The 18,634-nt window shown below is 44.0% G+C and overlaps 1 protein-coding gene across 5 annotated transcripts in view; it reads right to left on the bottom strand.

Annotated features, from left to right (window-relative positions):
• Cpne4 (copine 4) overlaps positions 1 to 18,634 on the bottom strand; it is a 597,421-nt gene that overhangs the window by 132,552 nt on the left and 446,235 nt on the right. The gene's annotated exons all lie outside the window — the stretch shown is intronic.

Below are 18,634 nucleotides of genomic sequence, written 5' to 3'. Positions count from 1 at the left end.
CCCAGTCCCCAATACGTGTGAGACTTTGTGAATAGACACAGAAGCAAAACCAGATGTCACACCTGGCCTCGCGAAGCACACCGTTTCTTCCTACGAATCCTGCAGCCGGAGTTCATCATGAATAAATGATCCAGATATTATCTCTGAGCAGCAACAGGGACAGCATCTGACTGAAGAAATTTGATACCCAGAGGCTTCTCTTTCTAATGCCCTTGTGCTTCATCCCCATTGGTTACCTACCCCTGGCTCTTGTTGATCCCAACAACCTTAGGCTGACAGTTTTTGAGACAGGGTTTCTCACAGGCTTGGTGTATCAGTTTCATAGGCTGACTGGGCAGCGAATCCTAGAGATCTGCTTGTCTCTCTTTCCCCAGCACTGGGATTATTAGTACACACTGCCATCCTTGGCTTGCTTATTTATTTATTTACTTATTTATTTACTTTTGGTTTTTCAAGACCAGGTTTCTCTGTAGCTTTGAAGCCTCTCCTGGAACTAGCTCTTGTAGACTAGGCTGGCCCTGAACTCACAGAGGTCTGCCTGCCTCTGCCTCCTGAGTGCTGGGATTAAAGGCATGCACCACCACTGCTGGGCTTCAATTTATTTATTTTCTTAGTGTTGGTTCTGGAGATAAGAATGTGGATTGCCATGCTTGTGAGGCAAACACCTTACCTACCAAGTCCTTTCCCCAGCCTTAAGTGCCTCTCCACTCTTTTCCAGTTTATCTTACCTTATCACGCCAGCATTTCATTTGCAGGGCATGGATAGCCTGTTATTGTGCCAGCTCCCTCCTTCTGTTTATGCTAGGAAGTGGGCATTTGGGGTACAAGTGGCTAACCAAGTGGGCAATCACAACCTGCTTCATAGTCTCCAGGCCTCCAACTCAGCTTCAAAGACCGAGTAATAATTAAGGCTTCAAAGCTTCCATGGTAACAATGATAGGCATTCAATGGACTGTCACTGATGTTGCCGTTCTTGGGGCTCTTGGGCAAAAATAGTAGGGATGCCCAGCTGGGGTGCTGATCTATAGAGAAGCCTGTTCTCTGCAAACCCCACTTATCACGCATGCCCTGTTGCTTTTGAAACAACTGCACCGGGCTGGAGGAGACCTTAGGTCATGCCTTGGAACGAGGAAGCCAGAGTGACAAGGACTGACTCTGGCTGTAGCTGACATTTGAGGCCAACAAATAATAAGGTTTGCATGGCTGCAAGGCTAAAGGGGGTGTACCTGTCAGAAGTCCTCTCATTTGATTCTTTTCACCCTGTGGCGGGGTCACAGCTGCAGACCTTGGCATACAACGAAAGGGCGGCAGAGAAAGAAGAGATGGAAGCTGCAGACATCCCTCCACCCCGGGTTGGCAAAGCTGGACCAGAGGGCCATTCGCACCACTGGGAATCTGGTCTGCATCAGCCCTGGGTCAAGGGGGGAGGGCAGACTCCTCTAGTGAGGATGACAGCAGGGTCGAACAGCGCCATGTCTCCATCTTCAGTAAAGCCCAGGGTTTCATTTAAACAAACCGGAACAAAGCCAGGAAACGAAACATTTAAGCCCATATTGTAGCAAGTGTATAATCAGTTATATTTCAAAAACTGTCTATATTTCAAAAGCAGTCATTTGGGGACTAGACACACATTTGTCATGAGGCCATTTTTCAGTGCAAATGTTCTCAGTATTCTTTTTATAAATTGCTACAGTAGCAAATATTTATTAAATATCTTCTATGTGTCAAACATCGGTTCATAGGCTACAAGGGTGGGGAGAAATCAATTACATGTATTTTTAATAGTTTTCTCTCCTCTAGCCCCTCCCAGCTACCATCCCTCAAACTCCCTCTTATGTCCTCCACTCAAGGTGGTAGCCCCTTTTCTTTCATTATTGTCATAGCATTATATGTATATATGTATTATATGCATATATGTGTATACATCCATATATGTATATATACATACTCAGTAGAATGTATATATATATGTGTGTGTGTGTGTATACACACACACATACAGTCTGTTGAGTCAGTTTTTGCATACATGGAATCAAGGTTCAGTTTGCGTTGGACAGCCAGTAAGAGGGATCACCCCTGGGAGAAGCTGATTCTCCTTCTCCCAGCAGTCATTAGTTGACTCTAGTTGTTTGCCTGGCAAGATATGCATAAAAGTACAATAAGTGGCACTCAAATGTTGGTGTCAATCAACAGCTGTCTACGTGGACTTAACATTCATTCACAGGAGGGAACTCAAGCCTGATACTGGAAACCTAGCCAGTTTCCTGGGGCAAGGAGAGTCATGGAACTTAGAAAAGAATCTATGGCCAACACTTGACTAGAACAGCATCAATCCTTACCACATGCTAAATCTTATCCTTATACCACAGAGAAGCATAGCTACCACCTCTCATCAGAGAAACGTATCTTTACGCCAATCACAGAAAACCACAACTGGACACAAGGCAGCGATCAACATCGCGGGACCCCAGCTTCAATGGATACATCCTCCTGCATCTGTGGCTCAGAGAACACCTCAGAAAAGAAGGAAAGATAGTAAGAGCTGGAATAGCAGAAGTCTGCTGTGAAACCGTGTCTGCTAGACATGGCTGCACCAAGAAGACTGGAACAGTGCCACATCAACAGACATGTTAACATGGAAGGGGAAAAATGGTTATAATATTTTTTAACCACAGATTTTACACAGACCAAGTACAGTTCTCAGCCTTTAAGTGGAGCCCACCAAAAGACCATCGTGGGGAGAATGACCCAGAAGGGTAGAGAGGGTGATGGACCCAACGGGTCATCTATTGGTCTGGGATTTCTACCTTAAGTTTTCTGTTAAGTAGGATTCCAATTACTTCAGTGTAATTACAGGCTTTTACCCTTTCTCTGACTTCATTAGCAAGAGTTGGAGAGGAAGGGGGATTTAAGGTTTAATTCCTTCTGTGCACTAATTGCTCACATTTGCCTGACACTTGTGTGTGAGGCCACGTTGCCATTTCTCTTCTTAAAATTCCACCTGCAAGATTATTTGCTGTTATTTTTCTGCCTGAGTCAGAAATCAGCCACTTTTAGTTTTATTCCCTGCTTAATAAAGGATCTCTCTGTGAAAACAGGTGTTTGGGTATGGTTTGTGCATAATCTGGGGTCCAGGATGGAGCCCTCACTCTTTGGGGATCTCCTTCAAGGACTATGAGGTGTCACTACACAATCTAAAGTAATAAGCACACGGAAAGCTCTGGATTCCAGGCCAGATGTGGGTCCTTAATCAGCATCACCAGTTGTACCTCAGTTTCCTGATCTGTAAGTTGGTGATAATATTATCTATGGCATGGATTTCTCGTGTGCGTAATGACCATTAAAAAGATTTCAGAACCAGGTGATAGGTGCTTAGAAACACCACATCTTTCTTCCCTTCTGTTCTATCCAATCCATCACCACTTAGTAAGGATTTCAGTCATATATTAACTTGGACCGGGGCCTAAAGTGGGGGAAATGGGCTGATGGAGGCCCTGAAGACACTGGATTAACCGGGCCACACAATCAGATGATCGGTCGGGTAGGGAGAAAGAGGTGAGGGAAGTTTTCCTTCCAGGTTTCATTTCTCCAGCACCCAGGAGAAGAAAGGTGCCACTCACTGCATGGTCCCTCTAAAGGAAGGGTTGATGGAAGGGGCTCTGGAGAATGCAAGAGGAGACGGTGAGTTTGGAATGGGCTGTTGAATCTGAGATGTCTGTGAGCCATCTGCAGAGTTATTAGCTTTACTGTCGGATATCTGAGGAAGTGTGAAGTGTCCTGAACTGGAAGTCTCCAATGAATGAACAATGAATGAAAAGAAGGGGCTGATAGGGAGTATATGAAAGGCAAAGAATGCTGGGCTAACAGTGAGGCAGCCCTCTATGTTGAGTACTTAGCAATGTCATCATAATTCACTCTACTGCCTACTCAACCCTTGTGGAAGAGGACTTTCTATGGACCACCAGCTCCCAAACAGTAACACAGAGACTTATTATTGTGAAAGACGGCCTTAGCTTATGCTTATTTCCTACTAACTCTTAAAATTTAAGTTAACCTGTTTATATCACTGTACGTTCTGCCAATGGCTCCACTATCTCTGCTCAGTACCATGCATCCCATTTCCTCTGTCTGGCTGGTGAACACTGCCTCTCTTCTTTCCAGAGTTTCTATCTCTTCCCAGAAGTCCCACCCATTCTCTCTTGCCTAGCTATTGGCTGTTTAGCTCTTTATTAAACCGATCAGAAGGTGCCTTGGCAGAGACATATTCACAGTATACAGAAAGATTATCCCACAACACCTTTGAACAAACCCATCAGTGGGGAAGTAACCTCCAGGGCTATGGGATGAGTGAGCCCTCTGTGTGGTAATAAAAGCTTTGAAGGGAGACTCACTCAAAGATAAGAAGTTAGAGGTGTTACTGAGGATGCAGTAGAGGGTACTTTTGTGCACTAAAAAGGGACATGCCTAAGTTGCTGCAGTTTCTGTGTGGATCATCAGCAATTTGTGTCAATGTTCTTTAAATCAGTATCAAAACATTCTTGTTAAGTTGTTCTAAGGGAAAAGCAGTAGCTAGGGTGCTCAGAGGTCCATAGAATATGATGTTCATCCAAATGTTGTACAAAATGACAGAGGACTGGAAACAGCTTTAATGTCTATAACAGAGGACATGTCATACCAATTTTGTCATATATCCCTTAAAATAAATGAAGCAAAAGCAAGAACATTCACACTGACAGCTTTGTTGCTGTCTATTTATTGAAAGAGGTCAAACAAGAAGGCTAGGATGTGTTTCAGGTGGCAGAGGGCAAATCTAGCATGCATAAAGCCCTGGATTCAATCCTCAGCACTACAACTTCAAGGTCATCTGCAGAATAGAGAATCCAGGGCCAGATAGAAACACACGAGTCCCCATCAAAATGAACAAAACAATAAAAATGAAATGAAACATGGCAATAAAAACAAAAGAAGACACAACAGCAAAAAAGCATCCATAAGTGACCAAGTATTTATTTAAAAACAGAATTGTGTATGCATGCATCATGGGAGAAAATCTGTAGTGTGTTCCAGAGTCCTTGAACTATCTCTCAGAAGTAAGAAGAGAGGTGAATTTCAAGCAGATAATCCCTTTTAGGCAGTAAAGCAATAAATTCATTTTCTACAAGTAATGCAGCTGAGGGACAGGGAGTCTTTCTTGACTTGAACAGATGCCCTGTGGAATATCTTGGGTGTTTGTAGAAAGACCCTGGGGTTCAGCCCTTGCAAACCTGACAGAGAGCTGAGGGTGGGGCTGGGGTGGGGCTGGGGAACAAGGATTCAGAAGTAGTCACAGTCCACTGTCCCGTGAACTCAAGGGCCTGGAGATTTCATGGCTTTGTCCTGTGGACCCACAAGTGACGTAGGCTTTGTGGATGTTCTTTCTTGGGGATCAGTTCATCGCTAGAGCTTGCACAAAAGTGCTGCCAAGGAGGGTAAAAGTTCCGTGCCAGCTGCAGAATCGCTCTGTATTGAGACCGCGATCTGCTCCAAGAGTCAGAAAGCCTGGGCTAAAATCATGATCCCTACACTTGCACAGCAGGTTACTTCAAGGTTCAAATGTGCAGCACACAGACATGAAAGTCACGGTATCTTCTGGAGTTTTATGAGGATGAGTGAGGTAACTGGTGCAAGTATTTCAGCACTGAGTCTAGTAACAGTATCACCTCTTGGTTTTCATCTTTAGGATTCAGTCAAGGTATTACCTGATATGAGATGAGTGAATACATGAGCCTAGCAGATCCTTGCCATGGGCAAAACAGGGCAAAAAGACTCCAAGTTGCTTAAATTCCCTAGTGCTGGAGTACTTCTGATAAATCTGCACAGGTGGAGTGCCGACGAGCTCCCTGAGCTAGGAGAAAGACGGTTTTCAGACCCAGAAATCAATTTATCAATCTGTGGGAAAGAATGTCCTGTTCTTGACCTCTGTGACCAGCTTCACGGTGGCAGCAATCGGGAAGGACTGCTTCACGTTTACAAAGGGTCGGGCTGGAGAGAATGACTCGGCAGCTAAGAGCACTTGTTGCTCCTCAGAGGACAGGGTTTCAATTCCCAGCACCCACAAGGGGACTCATAAGCAAGTGTAACCCCAGTTCCACAGGATCCAACAGGCATGCACCTGGTGCACATCTATACACAGAAATTAAAGTAAATGCATCCAAAGATATTTCCAAAGGCTTGTAGAAATTGCATTCCATTTGGTAGCGATGTGGTAGAGTGGAAGGCGCATGTGTAGATAAGCTCAGTTTAGTTTTGAATTGGAGCTATGCAAATTGCTTTCAGTATGATCTTGGGTGATGGAGCTAGGCTCCCATGGCTGACCCATTGTCACTTAGAGACAACGGTGCTCTCATTTAATTTAATACTTTGCTATCAAATAAGGTTTCACAAAACTTGATTTTTTTTCTTCAACTTGCCACTTAAGAAGAAGCCAGTGGGAAGATCTGGGAAATTTTCAAGTGTTTTTATTTTTTTTAAATTCTCTTATTAAGGACGTGAAACAAGAGTCCAGAGGTCACATAGCTTAGAAGCAGGAGAGAAGCAGCTTAGACTTTTGTGAACCCAGATGTCTGATGTTAGCTTTTGGCTGTGCCAGTTTGGAGGTTCGTATTCTTTCCCCAAGTGATGATGACATTGGAGGTAGCAGAGGCGGGGTTATGATAGTATGATCATTAGAGTGGTGCTGGTGATGATGACGGTGATGATGGTAGTGGTGTCGGTGACGGTGACTGTGGCAGTGATGGTGATGATGACGATGGGGGTAGGCGGAGGCGGTGTTATGATGGTATGATCATTAGAGTGGTGCTGGTGATGTTGACGGTGACAATGACTGTGGCACTGATGGTGATGATGCCGATTAGTGGTTGTGGCGGTAGCTGAGGTAGTGGGGATGCAGTGATAATGAAGGTGATGGCAATGATAACTATCGATGATGTCAGTGATGGCACTGATGGTGATGGTAACAGTTGTGTTAGCAATGGTGATGTGATCATTACGATGGTGATAACTAAGGGCGGGGATGGTGATGAAGATGGTGATGATGATGATATCGTTAATAGCAGCATAAATGCCAAGCCTGATCATCTCTTTGAGATGGCTTGATACGAAAGTGATTTATTATTATGAATTGGCCATAAAATATACTTTTCAAGTTGGGGGCATTTTTTGAAATTAAGGAGATATAGATATCTAACACAAAATAATGTGTTTAAGTTAGATATGACTTGGGCAGGTGGGGCCACAGTCTACACTCTCATTATGTGGATATCTGATTAGAGAGGGTACAGCGCCCCTCCACCCAAGTGTTAAGGAGAGGCCAGGAGCACCAGGGCAGGAGAGAACTTGCTTTGTTGTGGGACTAAACCCATCCCTGCTTTGTCTCCTCACTTCTCAGCTGTCTGATTCCACTGGGGCCCCATCAGCAAATTAACTATAACAGCAGATTTCTTGCTTTGAATTTTAACAGAGGGGATAGAAGTTGGCAGGATTTCTGCTCCTTTGTTCCTCTGACTGGTGAGGCCAAGAGTGCTGCCCTGAGCATTCAGGTGGGCAGATGCTCTGAGAGCAGGAGTTACAACTGTAGTCAGCTGAGTCTGGGCCTCTGGGAGCTGGGACTCAAGAGTGTGCAGCTTGGCTGACCTGCGCTGGTATAAGGAGAAGCCCCAGAGGCCCACGTTCCATGCAAAACAAAACTAATTAATTCATACCTGGCCTCATTTTGTCCTTGGATCTGAATCTAAGACTCTTGGGAGTGACTTTGTAAACCAAGCAGGTATTTTTCCTTCCCCTAAATCCTATTAGATTAATTCAAAATATAAATATTATGTTTCTTAATTTTGGCCTGAATCAGCTCTGGGAGGATCTTACAGCCTCTTTGCAGATCCAATGGCGGCTCCTTAACTTATTTGTTATTAGTGCCCCAGGCCCTCCAAGGTCTTTTTGGTAGCTAAAAGTAATATTACAAAAGATCAGAATCAGATTAGCCAGGCCAATTCTGCTTCCCATGGGCAGAGGGTTGGGGACAGCTGTTCCCAACAGCATCCAATGATGAATTCTCAGTACCTTACAAATACCTCACACAGCAGGCTTTTCCTACTGACATATTGGGCTGAAATTCTGCAGATACTGAAAAAGTTTATCAGTGGGTTAAGTGTGTGTGTGTGTGTGTGTGTGTGTGTGGTGTGCGCACATGGTATTACATGTGTGTTTGAATCTATGTGGACATTCATTGTGTGAGTGGGGTGGGTTTAAGAGTCTTTATGAAGTATGTTACTTCCTCTTTTGCTTATTTATGAGTGTTTATGATGCTGTTTTTACTGATAGACACTAATTGTTTCTTGCTAAGTGTGAATATGTATGACATATGAGTGTGTTTGTACATGTGTGTATACAGGTACTTATGTGTGTGCACATGCATATGGAAGCCAGAGGTTGATGTCAGGTAGTTTTTTCAATTGATCCTCATTGTATTTTTTGAGACTGGGTCTCTCACTAAACCTGGAGATCTCTGTAGGGTTGGACTGGCCGGCCAGTGAGTTTCAGAGTTCTGTTTGTCTATACCTCCCTAGTGCTGAGATTCCAGACACACTCTGACTAGCCTGGATTTTACATCTGTCCAGGGAACCACAACTCCAGTCCTTACGCTTGAGTGGCAAACACTTTACTGACTGCTGAGAGATCCTTTGTTGTAATTTTTATTGCAATTATGATATAAATTTATTGTGGGAAATATAGGAAAATAAGCTGTAACACTACAAACCAACCACAATCATACAACCCAGACACCATCACTGTTAGCGCTTAGACATGCATGCTCCCGAGGCTTTGTCCTTTGGAAAAGTGGGAAGCATAACTACTATCACCATATTTTCCCACCGCTTTGGAAGAAAACACAAGAGACTATTTAGTTATCTTATGACTATGTTTGATATTCAGAAAAGTTCGTCATCAACACTAACTGAATTTCATACATAGCTTGAAGAAGAAATCAAAACTACTCATCAGTTTTAAGATAAATATAGTAAACTTTATAAGGTAAAAAATTTTCATTTTAATACATAAAAAGATTTTGTCGAGAATGGTTTGGGGGAAACTAACTTTTTGATTACTGGGGTTCACCAACTGGTGATTTGGCATATTGATAATTCTGTTTAAGGTGATACAGTGTCTTCCGGCTCCATGCTGGGACAAAGATAGCAAAGTCTTATCTGATACTCAGGAGGCTGATATATGATAAGGGCTTCAAGACAGCATTTTCAGAGGAAAGGCTAGTGACAGCTGGTGGGAAGTGTATGCTAAGTGTCATGGTGACAGGGCCAGGCTGCAGGGGCAGCCAGTTCTGAGCTGGGTGGACTTGAGAATCTAAGGAAAGCTGGCTAGGGATAAAAAAGCAGAACTTGAGGTTGTCTCAGGTATACCATGCGGCTCCTTGTCTCAGTAACCTGGTCTGGGAGCTGAATGCCTTGTCTAGCCTGAATAAAAGGGCTATTACTAGGACTAATGCCCAGAGCTGTCTTTAACACAGAGATAGAAGCCTGTAAAATCTCATTCAGTCCTGGCTGTCTTACCCTCTTCCTCTGAGTCAGATAAGGCTAAGACAGGTATCTAATAGTTATGGATGTGAAATAGGGCCATAAACACAAGCTCATTTAAACTGCTACTGCGTATATCTTTTTTAATAGTATCTTTGAAATTGAATGGGCACAGGCTAGCTTTCTCCTGGGAAGAGGGGTGCTAAGGTAGAAGAATGCCATCTGTCACTCAATGGCATCTCACACCAAATGCTGAGTCACAGTTGGAAGGAAGCAGGAGCATGTGGGCTGTGTGGTGCGGACTTGAGGGACCATTTTTCAGATGAATGAATACAGAAAAGAATGCTTAATGTCTGAGAGATGGAAGGTAAGAAATGAGTGGCAGTTGACTCAGAATGTGAAGGAACTTATAAAGAGATTGACCTAGAACATTCTATAAAGATAGATAAAGTCTATGAGCCATATGCTACAAAGATGTTAAGCAATTTGCCAGGGACACCATGGTGACTTGGTGGCAGTCCCCAGGTGTAATGCGTGACTCTAATTGTGGACCCTCCAAAGGAGGTGCGAAGCTGTGACAGAGGCTTCCTGGGACTTGAATTGAAGGTTGCTAGTCAGAAAGAGCTAGCAAAGAAAGAGGAAAGAGGATTTTATTCTCCTTGGAGACCTGGGGACTTGCTTGGCCACAAGCACCCTGAATCCTGCCTTCTGAGAGCAGAGCATCAGCAGTAGGGAGCGGCACTGCTTTCTGGGGTTCCACGGCTAGTCCAGGGGAGCAAAAGAACACTGTTTACTGGGACATCATTCATCACTTATGCAGTTGCCACTGCAGTGAGTCTGCAAAATTAGGAAAAGCTTTTCCTCCGAGAAACAAAGGGGAAATGAGCTGCTTGCTAGAATATGTAAATTTGACTTCCCCAGGTGTAAATTTTAAGGCACAAAAGCACTAGATATCATAGAACAAAATGCTGACCTTGGATCTTGCTCTGGGCATTACAGTGAGTTTGGATGACATATTTGGTGTCCACAAATGGGGCCATTCTGACCCTGGACCAAATTCACGTAGATCCTGACAATTTGAGGTCTACTGCTCTTTTCGAGGGCCATTGAGCTGATATAATCTGGACAGCTCTCTGTGTCAGGAAGGAAACCCGTCATCTGGATAATAGGTCCATTTGACTATATTTAATGATAGCAAAAACAGACAGTGGCAGCCAAGATCTCCATCAAGGACTGATGAGATAGACAGCTCAGTTGATAAAGTGCTTGCCTTGCAAGCTCGAGGACCTTAGTTCATCCCTTGGACCCATATTTTTAAAAGGCAGTGATGGGTTGGGAAGATGGCTCAGTGGTTAAACAGCTCACCATGCAAAGCTAGATCATATGAAACCCAGGGAAATATGGGGTGGGCATGACACCCTACCCTGCTGGCTTGGCCAGCCTGGTCTATTTGATGAGTTCCAGGGCAATAAGAGACGTTTTTCCAGCTTCTACATTCACACATGTATACATGCACTGCTCCCTACAACATACACCTATATACAAGCTCTCTCTCTCTCTCGCTCTCTCTCTCTCTCTCTCTCTCTCTCTCTCTCTCTCTCTCTCTCATGTAACCCATGAGCCATGTTGTAGAGATATAAACTTTATGGTGAAATGTTGTTCTTGCTTCATGGTCCTTAATTTCTCTAGATAATTTATTGTATCACTGGTTTCTTTCATCACTAAATCCGGTGACAGAGGCTGACTCCATAGCAGGGGGTTCTCAGAGCATAGTCTCTGGTTTATCACAAGGGGCATCACTGAGAAACTTGGAAATTCTCATCATGGAGTCTCAATTTAGATCCCTTGAACCAGATGCTCTGGGATAGGCCCAACAGCCTGCATTTTCATAAGTTTCTAAATCATGGGCTAGAGAAATGGGTCAGTGGTTAAGAGCACTGGCTATTCCTATAGAGGACTGGGGTTCAATTCCTAGCACCCACATGGTGGTTCACAACCACCTGTAACTCCAGTTCCTGGGGATTTGATGCCCTTCTTCTGGTCTTCACAGGCACCAGGCATGGATATGGTGCACAGACACACACGGAATGTGGTTTGCTATCCTTCTGTTATGAACAGGAACCAAAGAACCCAATGAATCCAGTACCCCTTCAATGGCTTACTGACGGAGTTCTCAGTTATTTTGGAGAAGAAAACATATTGAGGAGCAGCCACATGGCAATAAAGGAGAGGAATGTATATGGCTGTAAATGTTGCTGAAGCACAGAGAAGAGAAAACGGCTGTAAGAACTTAGGCAATGATTATGTCCAATACGGCGAGGCAAGGAAGGAATTCTTGTCAGGTGGGGATGTCCCTGGATACCAATTTTGTAAGAGTCTGGCTTTAGGGGATTGGCAGTCACACCAACAGTTTTCAAGAAGCCACACTGCTGCAGTCTTTCAATTTTAATTTTTTAAAGATTTATTTTGTTTTTAATTATGTGTATGTGTGTACATCTGTGCTGCTAGGTTCAGGCATCCGTGGATGACAGAACAGGTTGTCGGATCCCCAGAAATGGAGTTACAGGAGGCTGTGAGGGGCCCATCATAGGTGCTGGAAAATGAACTCAGGTCCTCTACAAGAGCAGAAAGTGCTCTTTCTTGCTGAGTTATCTCTCCAGGCCTTATATTATAATCCTAAATCAAGTGCCCTTCTCGAGGGACGATAACTAATGCTGAGCTTTTGTGAAAGTGTTTATAGGTTATCTAAATTCCTTTTATATAAGTGATAAAACAAATTTTACTAGAAAAAAAATGCTCCACCAAACACTACCAAGGTCAACTCTGACTTGGCTTTGCACTAATACTACTTTCTCATTTATACGGGTTAGTGATGAACTAGTGACTAGAATAGATGGAAAGGACCATAAAGAGCCACGTAACGCTAGACAATGCACCTGTGTTGCTTGGTCTTATTTTTCTTAACTGTTTAATGACAATAACAGTAGTGGGTCATGTCTCTCTCTGCGGGGTGCTGGGATAGTCAGTGCAGTGAGGCACAGCAGCTCCTTAGCCCAGCAGCTTGGGGACGTCACTTTTGTTATTTATGACCACTGTCTTCGGTGTGTGAAAAAGATGGACACAGAAGGACGAGTGAACGAGCTAACAAGCAATGAAAGAGGGAAAGAGAGTCAGCGGGAAGGGGCAGCTTCTCTTCCATGTAGTGAGGGATCCTATCTTTTCTGGGAACCCCTTGTAGGGTAGAGTAGAAGATAGCTTAGCCTTGTGTCTAGCTTGGGGCAGGATGGTCTCCGAGCTCTCCAGAAGGAAAGCTGAGCTCTCTGATCACTCAGTGTCCTCATGACTCACCCCCGTCTCCCATCTGCTGAGAATGTACGGTTCTGTCTGCAGCCCTCTCTGAGGACATGAACCTCCCTTGGCTTCACTTGGCATTTTTACTCAGAGTCACTTGCTGTGCTAGGACCCAACTGCACAGTCAATGCCAGTTTCTAGCCTGCTGAGGGCTGCAGCTTTTCGTCCCTAAACCAAAAGTCAGACTGTTCATGGCAGAGTAGGCAGGTAGCAAACTCAGCAAGCACCTCAAGTACCCTTGGAAGCCTTGAGGGGACAGGCTCCCCGCATGTGACTCCCTGTGTGGTTTTGGTGAATTCACTTCATCTCTGCTAGTGGGCCTTAGCTATAGCAAGATAAGTGTTGAAATACCTGCCCAGATTACTTCAACATTCTATTTTAAAACAATTATTTACATAAATTATTCCTAGAAGAATAAATGCTAGGAAATCCAGTCACATGATCCAGTGTGTGCCTTGAATCTTTGAACTGAAGGAGATCACAATCGAGGTGAAATTGTACATTCAATATTGGTGACTGCCCGGGCGTGGGAACTCATCCTTTACAGCTCTTCCTTCCCCCTGACAATGTTAATCCTTCTCATCCATCTCTAGACCCTCACTACATGAAAAATGTCTCTCACACCACTTCTAACAACACTCCAAGTACTTCCCCCATGCCAGGGAATCTGCCCAGCATTTTATAAACATTGGCTCACTAAATGTGTAGGTAATCATGTGTGATCTTGTGTGTCCATAGGTGGATGTTTGTGTGTACTCACATGCATGTGTACATAAGTGTGACTGTGTGTATGCATGCACCAGTATGTGTGCACATAAGTACACATGCATGTGGATGTTGAAGAGTTCAAGAATAAGAAAATAAAAATGTAGATTCCAAAAATAAGAATGTAGAAATAAAGAAATATAAATAAATATAAGTCTAGGAGAATGAGAACAGACTAACAGCAGCTTTCTCAGCTGATCAAGGATCATTCGTTCACAGTGAGCTATTTTCTCAGATGCTTGGGGAACTTAGGTCATTTCACAACTAGCTGTTTTATTTACAAGGACAGAGCTTCTCCCTGCAAATTGAGAGTAGTGTCCTGGCCAACCCTGATAAACTACAGATGTGAACTGAGTTAACCTTTAGGAGACAGAGATACTGACCTCTGGGTTAGACACTGTCTCCGTTATGGAAAACTGGCACCACCAGAGGAGAGGCATGGAACTCCAGTTTACACCTGGAGGTACCAAAAGGCAGTGGACAAATACAATGGTTTAATTAATGAGCTCTGATAATGGAGGCTGTAAAGTATGGCAGTCAGTATCTGAAGATTTACCTTGAGACAGTGTGAAAAGTTTTCCACTGTCTTCTAAATTCTCAGCCTAAGAACCAGTTAATCCTAATTTATTAACCTCCTAGTATTACTAGCAGTTCCTTCCTGACTAATTGTTAAAGACATTTGTTTTCTCACAATTACTGACTTTCGTTATAATCTTCTCTGAAACATATTTCATGATGGCTGCCTAGTTACCCACTGACATTAGCACTCACTCCCCTCATTAGGGTCTCCGCTGACCAACCCAAGGGTCAGGGCAAGGCTGTAAAAATTCCTTTGCCCAGACCTAATGCTTGGTACCCTTACTATAAAAGGTGGGTTCAGAAACTAGTCCGGGCCTCCGCCTAACAAACACCATCTCTGGCTGTGGTCTCAGCTAGCTAATAAGCTTCTGTGCCCCGTGGCGGTTTTGCTCATTTTTTTTTAATTTTAATTTTTTTATTTTTAAGTTTGCTTCTGTTTTTCCTGGGATCTGGTTTCTGGAATAAAGTTTGCTTCTGGTTTATTAGACTTGGTGGTGTTCTTATCTTTGCGCTACCCCCCTGGACCCAACAGATATAGAGGCTTGCTAACCGCTTCTTCCATTTCCTGAAGCTGCAGCATCTATTCCAGACTCACGTGGGCAGCGGGCACTGGCAACTCCTCTGTTTTTTGCACAAATGTCCTGAGTTTAATTACAGGTAGGTATTATGCTCCTTCCCCACCCCTTCCTGAACGATTACCCTCAGGGACTGTCATAGCGCTCTTTAGTCACCTGGAAGACACACCCTACCTCACTTCTTCCTGGCTTGCTGATTGCAGACTCTCTGCTGGGTCTCCTCCACCCACTCTCCTTCACTGTGGTCCCCCTTGCTCCTTTGTTATTGAACTAATCTCCTAAGTGCTTTCCTTGCCTCCTCATTTCTCTGCTCCTGTGCCTAACTTTGTGAGTGAGCATGCCAGGGCACTCTTTCTAATGCATGCACCCAGTCTTGTCCTTCCCCTGGTTACCAAGGGAACAAGATGCATTGAATCTAAGCTCTTTCAGTTTTAGAAAAACAAACAAACAAAAGAATGCTTAATGCTGCTTGGCCTGGCTCTTCCTCTCATATCGGCATCTTTATTCTCATTTGACCACCCAGCTAGGTCTCTTCAGATCTCTCTGTCATTGTCCTGACACCCTGTCCCATTGTGTCTTTGCATGGTCTGGTCATTTTATTTGGATGGTCCCATTTGTCTTTTTCTGTGCTGGTGAACTGCTATTAACTTCAAGTTTCAAGTTCAGAGTCATCTTTCCTGCGAGTTCTCATTGATGCCCTTTGGGCAGGGAAGTTTTTATCCTACCACTCCTGGAACACATTTCCATTGTAGCATTTAACCACGTGCACTTTGTTTATCTACAGGTCAACGCCACCAGCCAAGTATAGCTTCTCTGGGCGTAGAGTCCCTGTCTTCTTCGTCTTTGGATCTCTAGCACCAAGTATGGTATTAGGCATATCTGAGGAACTTGGCAAATGCTTATTGAATGAATAAATAAATGAATGAATGTTATATTGCCTTTCCAAACCAATCACTCTAGTCATAAAAAACGGGACACTTCCGTTGACTGAAGCCAGCAGTGCTGAAGGCAAATGTGTGGGGAAAACCAATCCTGCCAATCACACGGCCAACAGAATGAGGTGAATTATCAGTGACAGAGGCAACCGTGTCATCTGGAGTTGGATTCAGGGGCAGCAGGTCAAGCCTGTACCTCCATGACTAGGCTTCAGGGGCAGTATGTCAAGCCTGTGCCTCTGTGGCTATTTTTAGCTTCTGGCCCCCTTTGGGGTTATACATACCCCTATTCTAGCTGCAAGACACTACAGTGTTCCCGGAATCTCAGGAAAAGGGGAAATGGTCTTTATGTGTGTGTCTACACTAGAAGCTTTCAAATGCTCTCAGGATTCGCTAGTTAGTGCTGGTCACAGTCATACTCTGTGTCAAACTCTGCTAAGTGGAGGGGTGAGATCTGTGGCTGAGCTTAGGCAGGATTCCCTGCTAGGTTAGGGATGGAGCTATTTTCTATAGTCACATGGCAAAAAATAATGATCCAAAAATGATCAAAGTTTGACTGCCAACTAGGAATGATGGGAGCCTGATCTTCCCAGCCTAGGAACAGACCTTAACCAATGGTCGCCCAGAGTGTTTTCAGCCAGATTGTATAGAGGTCCAATTGTTTTCATCCCTAGGAAACATACTCTGATGTTTGCTATGCTCAGGCTTCCAGAATGTTCCTAACAAAATTCAGTTCCTGTCATATTTAGCTGGCTTGACCATACACCCTTGACAGTTGCTTTTCTTTCACTGGATCACATCTTCAGACCATTATGGTGTGTGTGTCAACTCTTTTCATTTCTTAATTCAGAGCTAGAGTTTAGGCAATATCAAACAAAGGTGCTCTCTACCATATGGCCGCTCCTCCCTGAGTCTTTCCATCTGCGGGGAATGTGCTTCCTCTTCACCGTCTCAGGATCAATGCCAGTTTCCCTAGGAAGCCTTCCTTACCCCCACCCCCATCCCCACCCACCCCTATCCCACCCCACCACACCCCACTCCCACCACACACGCCTAATGCCTCCCAGGGTCCAGGCTTATACTCTATAATTTCCTGTAATGGTTATATTTTTATTGTTTAACTCTTTGCTTCCCACCTTTAACCTAACTAGACTTGACCTGCGGAGGGCAGGGACGCTGTCTTCACTCACGTGCGTTTATATTGTTGGCATCTAGTATAATGGCTGGCACAAAACTAAGCCACAGACTTAGGGGCTTTAAAAAAAAAGATGAACCTTATGAGGAATGAAAATGTAAATTCAGGGTCATTTTCACAGGTGGGATTATCAAAAGGTTGAATAAAAAAAGACATTTTATCCATATGACTTTGACGTAGTGATTATTTCCTGTGGTAAACACAACTTTTCCCCATGGACAGAAGCCCATTGTCTAAAGGAGAATCTTGACATGGTTCATTAACATCTATAAAAGAGGTCATATTGTATCACCTTTTTTTTTTAAAAGATTTATTTTATATCATTCCACCCCTCCTCCAACTCTTCTGGTATCTCCTCACTCCCTCTTAAATTCATGAGTTCTTCAGTTACAATTAACAACAGACACAGCCTTTAACATTAATATGTATGGGCAACTTTAGAGAGATTCAACAGATTGAATTTATGTACACACACACACAAGCTTGCCTCCTAGGCAGACCTTTTCTCACAGGTCCCTTCTCCTGAGACAGGGAGTGAATGCAGGTTTTCTGGGGCATTAGGCTACTGGATTTTGGAGTCTCTCTTCATGGAAAACAGCAGCTCTAAATTCCAGTGTAGCACACAGCCTTGACCTGAAGCCCCAGCTGCAAAGGGCTCTCAGGTGTAATCTTTACTAGTTCACACAAAATAGGATTCTGGCTTGGTTCAACGACATCAGGCTCCTCTTACCCCATGCTCCTGACGCATTCACATGACCATCATGACTTCTTTACTGAGGGAGTCTCCCTCCCTCCTTTGCCAGCTCTGAACCATGCTTTTGTTTTCCCATAGAGTTTGGTCCCACAGAATCTTTTTTGACTCTTTCTTGTACAGAGGTCTCCCTTTCATTGTAAAGCCCCACAAACTGGAGAAGAGCAACATAAATTGACTCGTTTGTGCACATGGACCACACTTTCTCTTTCTAATAAAATTGCTCATTTTATTTGGGGGTCTCAGAACCTTGATTCCACTCAACACTAAAGGAAACCCCAAGACCCCAAATCTACGGTCAAAAAACAGACCCCAGGTTTCAAGAAGCCTGCCATCATGAAATTCTAGAAAGCAGTCAACCACCATCGTAGACACCGGGGCCCTGAAGTCACAAAATCAGACAACCTGACTTATGCCCCACTCTGCAACTGCAGAAGCAAACAAACAAACAACTACAACAACCAAAAACCACGGTTGATCCAGAAAAGCTAGGAGAAGCTAGGCCCTCCCCATCCCTTTCTCACCACTAAAAACAAACAAACAAACAAACAAACAAACAAACACAAGCAACCAACCAACCAAAAACTCGATTCTCAGACCCTGCCTAGCTGACTCATTCTCATGTACCTTCCAGTACCAAGCCTTGGGGTTGAGGCCACTAATCTCTTAGAGCAATAAAAGTCAACTCTTGGCATTTTGAGGTTGAACTGAGTCCATTTCATTTTCCTCCACCGAGTCATTGCTTACAAACACTCTGCTCTACTCTGGGTACAGCAGAAGGAGGGAGACACAAAGGAATGCCAGAAGAGCAAGGTGGTGGGTGAGGTTGGGGCCAGTGCTGGCTTTGCCATTTAAAAGGGTGAGCCCTTAGCACAGTGGCTCTCAACCTTTCTAATGTTGCAGCTGTTTAACACAGTTCT

Source organism: Alexandromys fortis, unplaced genomic scaffold, assembly GCF_014885135.2.
Source record: "Alexandromys fortis isolate MF-2015 unplaced genomic scaffold, M_Fortis_MF-2015_v1.1 scaffold_36, whole genome shotgun sequence".
NCBI lineage: Eukaryota > Metazoa > Chordata > Mammalia > Rodentia > Cricetidae > Alexandromys > Alexandromys fortis.
Note: the sequence above shows the minus strand (reverse complement) of the source record. Positions and strands in the feature narration are given on the sequence as shown.